Below are 10,798 nucleotides of genomic sequence, written 5' to 3' on the forward strand. Positions count from 1 at the left end.
TCACAGCCTTTGGAAAAACTGGCTCCCCTGCCGCTGTCACGAGGTGAGCAGAGTCCCTTGCTGCTTGCTCAGTGCGCTGAAGATGCCAGGGGGGCAGAGCCACGGTGTGCTCACAGCTGGGGGGGCAGTGCTTGATCTGAAACCCATGAAAAATGAGCGATTTAAGAAGATGCCACTGCTCTCTCTGCTTTGTTTGGCTCCCACTTTCAGATAGCAAAATCTACGTGCTTGATCCCTCTGTTCCATAAAAAAAACAAACCAACACAGCCACCACAACCAGTAAGTGGTTCCCTTGTTTTGCTTGTGGATATCAGTTTAGCTTCTTGAAACTGAAGAAGTTGCTTAAGACCTGTTGAATGCGGGATTCCCTCTGAGCCCTTACGCCTGCGGTTGAGCAATAAAAGGTTGAAACAAGAGTGGTATTTTCAGAATTATTTTAGGTTTAATGAGGATTATTGCCAAGAAATGAATGAGTGCACTTTTAGGAGGGAATGCTATTTAAAATGTATAAATAAGAGTTAAAATAGTGTATATATATTTAGAAAACAAATCTTTTTAAACAGTAAGTGCTTTACATGTTGAGTTAAAAAAAATAAATTAGCATAGAAACTATACCATCTTCACAGTACTGGCTGTTCTCCAGCACAGTTTGGTTTGTTTTATTTGTGATTGCTGTACTAATGATATTTGATTTTTTTTATCTGTAATGTAACAATAGTGTATTATAACAGTATATAGTGTACTATACTACACTTCACTGTACAGTATTTGGAATTTTCTTTGATTGCTATATTAAAACTATAAGTTAAAACATCTGTTCTGCTTTTATAAGGTGCAACTTTTATTTAGCCTTTCACACATTAGCCTGCTCAGGTAACAGCTATCCAGCTACATGATGAATGACTTGCAATTGTATTAGCATCCGTGTTCTATATCCAAATCGTGTTATACTTGCCTACATGCACACTGGTACAGAAGTTGAAAAAAAAAAAAGATATGAAACTTAAAATCACCTCTGATATCATCCATTTTGCTTTCTGTTTAAAAAGGCACTTTTTGGAAAGAAAAACCTCATACTTGTTCTGAATATTTCATTAAACACAGAGGACCTTGGAATTTGAGAGACTTTTAAAACAGGTTTTTATATATTTCAGACCAAAATCTGAGATGTGAATCTTTTTTTTGAAGATGTCACCAAGAAGAAGGTGTAGAAAGCTGCTCACAAACTCATACATGACATTTAGGATATCTGGCAATGTGTGGTTTGAAACACTGGTCAAAATGTATCTTGAAGCAAAATTGTGACGTATGGATGTAATATGCAAGTATGAATAGTATAATTTGGAAGAACCAGGCTTTGGAAGGTTTGGCAATACTGAGAGGTGAACATATTGACAACTACTGAAAATATCTCTGTGCTTTTCCCAACAGCTACACGTGGTACTTTGTTTCAAAAATTGGCTTTTGAGCCTAAAAAAAGAAGTCATAAAGCCCATCTGCAAGACTCTTATCGAAAGGCTTTAATTCCAAGCGTGCGGGCGTTAAAGCATTCTGTAAAATGATGGGTGGAAATACATGGAGTTAATTTTGATTGCATGTCATATCATGAAGAATTGAAAATTACCCTTTGCAAGATTTGTATTTCAAAGGCTTAAATACGTAATGCTCAACTAGAAATCTACCCATCCTTATTAATGGAGTGTTTATAATCCCAGCCAAACCCAGCACTGAACGTATGAAGCAACCAAGTTGAGTGCTTTCAGTGTTCCCATTTTCCTTCTGCTATTAATTGTACAGCCTTGATATCTAATTAATTACTTTTTTAGATGCGAGTAGCTGGGTCTTTTTCTCCTTAGATATGTCCATAGCAAATCTTTTCTAACACTCCTATGAAACCCCATCTTCCTGCTAGAAGACAACCCCTCACTACGTAATTTTATCCCTAGGATTGGTATGCAAACTGATGGAAGTCCAATGGCACGTGTAGGGAGTTGTGGGGACTGCTTTTGGTATCCCAAAGGGCCAATTGAACACTGATAGTGACCCCAAAAGTTAATAGAAATGGTGTCTGAATGTAAAGTTTATTTCATCGAGGCTTTGTCTCTACTTCTGCTCTACTCATTGGCTTCTACTGATTTGTGATGTTTTGAGTATTTACTGCTTAATGACAGGTGAAGAAAAGTTGCAGTGTTTGGATCCACAGGAGGCTCGATGGCCAAGCTGACATTACAGACACCCGGTTGCCACAACCCATTTGAAATGGGTTGTGCTGATTGGAATTCCTGAAACTGATGTACGTGGGGTGATCCTGAACACTTACTAATACTGCCAAAGGCATCAGGCTTCAGTGCCAGCAGGCCCTCTGCTGCAGTAACTTGCAGACACTTTAAGAGGCTTCAGAAAAGACTTATTACTGTCTGTTCTGGTAATGAAAGGCATTGATTTGATGATTATGAGAGCTGCACAGCCTTGTATTTGGACTTCAGCCACTTCTGGTTTGTTTTTTGGTTTGGTTTTTTTTTTTTTTAAATGACTACCTAATTTTGTTTTCTGCTGGAAATAATACTTCTAGTGGTTTGTCTTGCTGGAAGCAAATCTAATTTCACTTCTAAAGTGGTCCTGTAGATCTGGACTGGGTCTGTGCTGCTTGGAAACTTGTGTTAAGTAGGTTAAAAAAAAAAGAGAAAGATGGCAGGTGGAAGGAAGTTACCAGAAATCTGAAGAAGGTTTAGAAGGTGTGGTGGTTCTTGCTAGCTGTTAGTCTGTGGAGCCTGGCTGTGTGAAACGCACGGTGATTTCTTATAAACCCTTAAGGCATGGTCCAGGCAACTTCTTTCAGAATAAGAAAAGTGGCTTTGTACAGGCTGTTTTGTCAACTGTGTATGTAAGGCTTTCTTTAAAACAGAGTTCCTTTTGGATTGTTGCTGTAGGAATGATGAGAGATACTACCTCTTACCTCTCTTCTTTCCTATGTGCACTGGTGCAGACTCTGCACGCCCAAGAGAGGTCTCTTGTGATGTTGGGCTAGCTTTCCTGTTGCTTTTCATCCACCATTCGGACTTACATACAGAATCATTGTTGCCACGGATGTTTTCATAAGCTTTTTGTCCTCTGTTTATACTGTTGCTCATAGAGACAGTAAGAGGCAACAGATAAATGACCCAATTTCACACAAATCTGACTGATAGAAATGAAAACCTTGTCTGACTTCATCTGAGGTCTGTACATATGGGATGGAAAGAAGTGAAGAGAGCAGAGAACTTGTGGGCATATTCAGGAGAGGGAGGAGGGTATGTAAATACTGATTCTGAAAACCACCCATTAGTTTTGTAGGGCAAACACATCTCGCGTTGTTCCACCTCCAGGCTGATGAGCTTTAGAAGCTGCAGTGGCTCTCTCTAACCCTGGGGATTTCCCTTGCTTTTCTCCTAAGAGCAAAAGCTGCCAAGCACAGATTTTTCCACCCAGTGAGAGAGAAGGGGTGAGACCTCACCAGTTGTTGCCACACAATGGTGTTGAGTTTGTGGGGGCAAGAAAAAGGCCAAAACATGCAGAAAAGGCAAGGGCCTAACTTAATTCCTATTTTAAACTATTTGTATGTTTAAATCTTCTCAAGTATAGCTTAGTGCCTACCTAAGTCCTACACCTGAATATTGCATATACGAAACCACTACTTTTTTCCCCCCACTAAGTCACTCTTAAAATAAATTCCTTCTTGGCTTCTGAAGGCAGATGCTGGAAATAGCAGTTATTTTTGCAGACAGCAGGAGGGATGCAGGAAATAAGGGTCAAGAGTACCTGCTTTCTTTGGCTTTCAAAACAAGAAAACTCAAGGCATGGTACAATGGAAGAAACTAAATACCAGCATTTCTTTCTTTGCACCTCTCCTGACCGTAACCACTTCTTTACCCTGCCATATTCACTAAGGATTTTTTTAATTCTCTTCCCTGCGTTTGGAGTCAGTGGCAATTGGAAACTTGGAGATATTGCACGTCTTTAGTAAGCCAGCAGCCCAGGGATCCCCAGTTATCTACTGTCTACTCTGAAAGTTGTCTTTTTTTTATTTAATCTTTGGGATCCTTGCAACCCTAACCCTGAGGTCCTGCGCTTGAGACTCTTGGGCGCTCACGTCCTTACGCAAACTCCAAAAATGCATTTGTGCTAATGAAAGACCTTTCACAGACACTCAGTGCTGCATGCAGAATTGGAGCCAGGATGGAGGTGTGCAGCCTTTTGCATCTCTAACATCCTCTTCTACTCCTCCTCTCCTGCTGCTGGGACTCTGCAGGGCACGGGAGCGACACTGCCTTGGAAACAGCAGTAAACTGCGGCTGTGTGGGGAGCAGAGACCAGCATCTCCAGCGTGGCTCCTTGTGGTACAGGAAGATTTGTTGCTGCAACTCCCATTCCTGTGACCAGTGTTAGGAGTGGAGAGAACCTTGTTACCAGTTTTTACAGGGTGCTTATTATTTTGGGGGTAGACAGTGAAGGCAGTGCTTTCCATGTACCCCAGGATACTATTGAACCCAGGCAGCTTGGGCTGCTGCTGGGATGCTGGGACCCTGTTACCGCTGCCTGAGTCCTGTTTACCCACCTGAACGTTTGGCTGGCCCAGTCTGGCTCCAACTGCTTTACAAAGCCCTTGCAGTAGGACTACTCCTGGCATTGGCAACATGTAAGGACTGAGTGGAACTTCTCTTGCATTTGTAGTGATGAATGTCTAGGGGGTAATTTCAAAACAGCTGGGAAAGCGTGCGCTGCTGCTGGGTGATTAGAGGTGGCTGCCAAGCAAACTCCTCTGTGTCCGAAGCTGTTTGCATGTTTGTGAAAGGAGTAAATCCTTTCTTAAAGCATTTGAGCTAGGAAAATTATTCCTCCTTGATTTCCAAACTAAATGGCATTTGAGAAAACAGTAAAGCCTGTTAATTGAGATTAATATTATAATTTAACCTTGCAGCAGTATCATTATTCTTTTATATGACAGTTGATAGCAAGGTCACAGGTAATGTCTGAGTTTCCCCCCCGCCTTGGACTGATTCAAGCACTTTTAACCCTTAAGAAGTACTCTGTTTGCCTGTACAAATTAATATCCATGCCACTGAAACCAGAGGTGAAGTGGTTGCCAACCAGAAATTTGTCTCTTCACAGAAGCCCCATCAGTGTCACAGCCACTGTACCTGTATAAGCAGGTGGGGCTGAGGACTTGGTTTCTAAGTGGCAGCGTCCATCAGAGCTGTGCACTGACAGTGTTTCCTCACACCCTGTGCAAGACACGCTGTGAGCTTGGCGTGACCTGAGTTTCTTCCCAAGCCAATGCCAGCTGAGGATTGCCAGAAGCAGGGATACAAAACAGCTCATGAGATCTGAAATATGATCTCATCCCTGAGAAACACAATTATTCTACAGTAACTAACTTGTTCTTTATGTACATGCCTGAGCGGATCCTAGTCAGGATCCCTGGCAGGGTTATATCCCTGGAGCTGCTTGATCCATCTGCTGAACTGAAGAACTATGGTGTTTTTTCTTTCAGTCCAAGGATTGATCCAAAGGCCACCTCAGAATTCTTTGAGCCATCGTGCAGCCTCCTTGAGGAGCTGACAGAGGCTGCTTTAGGAATGTGCAGGAGGATGCATTTTGAGTGCAGTTGTCGCGGAGGTTAATGCAGTAGGACAAATTCTAATCCCAACCAGATATCACAAAAATATCAAAATAATTGAGTATATGTCAGCCTTTAACCCTGTTGGGGTTTAACCCCAGCCAGCAGCTCATCACCATACAGCCACTCACTCACTCCTTGCCCTTCCTCACCCCCACCTCTCACGGTGGGAGGGGGCGGAAAATTGGAAGAAAAAGGTAAAACTCCTGGACAGTTTGCTGGGACAGCAAAGGAAGAATAAAATAACCACAACAGTACTTTGAGTATACAAAGTGGTGCAATGCAATTTGCTCACTGCCCAGAGCCCAGTGCCCTGCCTCCCCTGGTCAGCTTCTCCCTTCCGTCCGGAACATGATGTGGTATCATCGAATATCCCTTTGGCTAGCTTGGGTCAGCTGTCCTGGCTGTGTTCCTTCCCAGCATCTTGTGAAAATTAACTCTGTCCCAGCCAAAACCCAGGATAAAGCCTTACATTCCCACCCTCCCTACACTAGCATGAATATTATAGACCTGTCAATACAGTAAAGTAAAAATGAAATCACAAAGTACATCGAATTCTTCTGTGTTGTGGTTAGCAAAACACAGGCTAATTGGGTTAGGCAGAGGTATTAGTGCTTTTTCCCCTCTCCAAAGGGCTATATAAATAGTCAAAGTGCACAGAGCTTACTAACTCTTCTGGGTGAAGCGATTGATCCTGTAGGACTTAGCATCTCAGGAAAATGCTGTGAGGAGTGCTTAGAGAGAATTCCAGCAAAAGCAGACAATTTTCAAAAGCTGTGAATAGAATATTGCCCTTCAGACACTTTGATGCCAAGAAGTTTTAAAAAAGACCCAAAATAAAACAGGCAAAAATAAAAAAATATATTAAATATGATGCTGGAGGCATACATCAAGTTGAAATTGCTCTGAACTGCAGCTTCACTGAACTGACTGTGACATGACTCAAGTGCGAATGACAAGCTGGGATCTTTGGTACTGAGACACGGAGCAGATGCAGATAATAATGTGCTGTCCATATGGAGAGCTATTTTAATTCAAAAGAGTATCTGGTGAGTATTCTTGTGTTCTTCACCTGGAACTTCTCCAAACGCAGGGAGGAAGCTCAACCCCCACAGGGCTGATGCAAGCAAGATCGCTTTGGGTGCTGGATGAGTGGTGCTGTGACACTGAACCCAGACCAAGCCAAGGAGCTGGGCCGAATGCCTGCTGGATGCATGCAGGTGAATGGGCACACGTGGTGTTTCTGCCAGCCTACAGCTCTGCAGGTCGTAGTCACTGGAGGAAGAGGTGGTAAGGCACTGAAGGCTATCAAAAGGTAGCCTACTTGTAAGCTGTAAAATACCTTAAAAAGCTGTAGGCTTGCCTATGCTGCCTGATGTTAGCAACCATCACATCTTTCTTTTACCTTATAGGCCTTGGTTCTATGAGACAGGGAGCAGTTGCTTTTGAGCTGGGAAACCGTTTGCTGCAGAGGGAAGCTGCTTGTTTTCCACAATTCAGAAAACTAATTCCTGAGTTTGGGTTGTAGGAGTCTTTCTGGATTCAAAGGCTGAGTTCTCATAGGGAGAAGTCAGTTGTGTGCCTTGTTGATTGTGCTGACAATGGCTCCCCGGTATAAGAGAGACAGGGATCTCCTGGAGAGAGTCCAGAGAAGGGCTACAAAGATGATCAAGGGCCTGGAACATCTCCCCTGTGAGGAAAGGCTGAGTGAGCTGGGACTGTTCAGCCTTGAGAAGAGAAGACTAAGGGGGGACCTAATTAATGTTTATAAATATCTTAAGTATGGGATGCAGGGGGAATTGGCCAGCCCCTTTTCAGTGGTCTGTGGGGACAGGACAAGGGGCAATGGCTGCAAGTTGGAGCACAGGAAGTTCCACACCAACAGGAGGAAGAACTTTTTCACAGTGAAGGTGACAGAGCCCTGGGACAGGCTGCCCAGGGGGGTTGTGGGGTCTCCTCTGGAGACATTCAAAACCCGTCTGGACACCTATCTGTGCAATATGAGCTAGGGAGCCTGTTTTGGCAGGGGGGTTGGTCCCGATGATCTCTCGAGGTCCCTTCCAACCCCTACGATGCTATGATTCCATGATTCTGCCTTCCTCCATTGTAAGGTTTACAAACAACCCACAGTGAGATCACTGAGGATAGACTGGTAACTCTTAATGCCATGACAACGGTGTTAGGCCCTGTGTTTTCTGGGGAATATCCTTGTATTGCTTAGTTGTCCAGATAAACATAATCTCAGAAATCATTTCAGCCCTGTGATAGTATTAAATGGGATTGTGACTGGCTTTTTTTTTTTATTCATTACAGGCTTTGCCAGGGAATGGATGGAACTCTCACAGAATTGGAGCAGTAACAGCTGAGCCCGGTAACTCACACACAGACTTAACACAGGGTGGAACAGCGGTGGTACCTTTATACCACTGCGGCTGGGCAAAGCTTTTTGAAGCTTCAGCGTTGCACAGGAAGGGACCTGCTTCCCAGCAGGAACAGTCGCTGCTCTGCTGTTGGTTAGAGCCATAATCAATGCTTAAATGGGATTTTATTCCCCCCCCCACAGATCAGCAGGAAGCTTAGAAAGAAGGAATAAATGATGGGGCAAATTACAGGATCGTCACTGTTGCTTTCCAGGGTACTTTGCCTGTCCAATCATCGGGGTAAGAGCGTGTGTGTCCTGTCTTTGGAAGTGGGATGCCCACTGCTGCTAGCACTTGGGGAACACTACAAAACCCAAGCAAGATCCAAATGCCAGCAGGTGGTTCTAGTGATGTTTGCTTTCACTTTGTCAGGAGACCTGATACTGTGACTCAAGGTCCTTGAGTTTGGAGGGATGGTGACATTTGCCCCATTCCTGACTCCCCAAACCTGTAGCAGCAGTGTCATTGTGCCTGGTCACATTCTTTGAGCTCTCCTTTGTCACAAGGGAGTCTTGGGAAGGACGAGCAAAGCCAGGAAGCAGTTCTTGCATAATGGAACTCAGATACTGCAGGCTGGTGAGTGTCCTACTAGAAGTCTGTTGAGGCTGAGCCTGGTGGCTTGTGGGCCATGATAGCCCTGATGGGATGGGGCAGTCCCTGAAAACGGTGGTATCTGAGAGGGACATTCTACATCCTGCTACAGAGGCAGACTGACAGTTTGTACCTTCTTTCTCAGAGATGCTTTTAAATGAACAGTGGGAAAAAATAACTTCTTGTGGAGTCCCCGAAGAGAGAAGTAGCTGGACCTCTGGCTTGGTTTTGTGCAGCTAGTAGAAGCTGAGAAGAGATGGGGTGGGGGGATATGCATTTCCATCCTTTATTTTGTCATGGAGGAGCACAAGAAAATGGGAATATTAGACCTTGCCTAATACATACAGGACAGTAATACATACAGGATTAAAGAAGAAGGAAAAAAATAGCGAGGTGTGTATGTGCTTACTGATGTATGCCAAGGAGAGGGTTTACTGGGTGTTATAACAAACTGTATCTTTAGGTTAGGGGTTTTTTTAAGAACTGGACCATCAGTACTTACTAATTTAGTAGTTTCACTCAGCTAATGCTTTCAGCATCTATTTTCTACAAATTAAGAACACAGGTATTACTATGGAATGCACAAAAAGGTACTTATTTAAACAACAATATTTTTATTTCAGGCACCTTTCACTGTGAATTAAATATAAATGAATGCTAAAAGACGACATTTCCTACCATATGAGGCTGACGACACAAATCCTGTCTCAGGGTGGTTTTTATTCCACACACAGCTTTTGATTACAGCTTTTGTAGTTCAAAGACTCCCGTCAGAGCTTTGATGTGGGGAAACCTGCTGCGTTGTCATCTCTGGGTAGCCAAAGTAAACCGCAGTGAATGCAGGCTGGTGCTCAAACACCCATCAGTAAGCAGCGGGCAAAGGCTGCTCGTAAATAAACAAATAAAAACCCCAAGAATTAGTTGGGTTTGGGGTTTGGGGTTGTTGTGTTTTTTTTTTCCCTCCAGTGAAAGATGCAACGATACGAGCTCAGCCGTGTAACAGTAGGTTTGTGATGTAGGTAAACCAGGTTTTTGTGGGTTCTCCCCTCCCCGCCCGCCCTTCCCGTGCCCCGCGGGCTGTGCCGGGGCCGGAGGTTCCCGCGCGGCTGCGCAGGGGGCGCTGCGAGCCCAGCTTTCCCCTCGCGCAGCCATGGTGGGGGGGTGGGGGGGGGGTGTATAAACCTACCGATCTGCGCAGTCACAGACTCGCTAGGCTGGAAAAGACCTTTAAGATCATCGAGGCCAACCGTACCTGTCCTCTACTGAACCGTATCCCTAAGTACCTCATCTACCCTTTTTTTAAACACATCCAGGGAAGGTGACTCAACCCCCTCCCTGGGCAGCCTGTTCCAGGCCCTGACAACTCTTTCAGTAATTTTTTTTTTTCCTAATATCCAATCTAAACCTGCCCTGGCACAGCTTCATGCCATTCACCCTTGTCCTGTCTCCTGTCACCTGGCTGAAGAGACCATCGCCCACCTCTCTACAACCTCCTTTCAAAGTTATAGGCAGTGATAAGGTCTCCCCTCAGCCTCCTCTTCTCCAGACTGAACACCCCCTCAGCCACTCCCTCCTAAGATCTGGCCTCCAGCTCCTTCACCAGCCTGGTTGCCCTTCTCAGGACACACTCCAGGACCTCAATGTCCTTCGTGTAGTGAGGGACTCATAGAATATTCTGAGTTGGAAGGGACCCGTAAGGACCATAAAGTCCAGCTCCCGTGTAGGTACAGGCTCCACGCATACGTACAGGGTTTCATCTATACAAATAACTTCCCGCCAAAGAGTTTGGTGCAGGGGAATATCTGGAAGATCTATAGGTGATGCTTGAGTGTCGCTTGTGCCTCGTGGTGGTGACAGCTGCGGGAGGTTCTCCCCTCTGTGCTGGTGGCCAACAGCTTTCTGCCGGCAAACCATTAAGAACAATGCCATTAGGAATAAGGAACCGTAGGCTGGTTTGATGGTTGGTTTTGGCCGCTAAAGGCACATTAAGATTAGCAAAGGACAAGGCAGCGGGTGGGCCCCGTGGCAGGCTGAGCCCCCAGTACTGAGGAAGCGCTGGGGCGGGGGTCTTCACACGCTACCCCCGGGGGAGCCGCCGCTCCGAAACCGCCAGCCCTCGTCTCCGCGGCCC

Source organism: Gallinula chloropus, assembly GCF_964237585.1.
Source record: "Gallinula chloropus genome assembly, chromosome: 2".
In the NCBI taxonomy this organism is placed as follows: Eukaryota; Metazoa; Chordata; class Aves; order Gruiformes; family Rallidae; genus Gallinula; species Gallinula chloropus.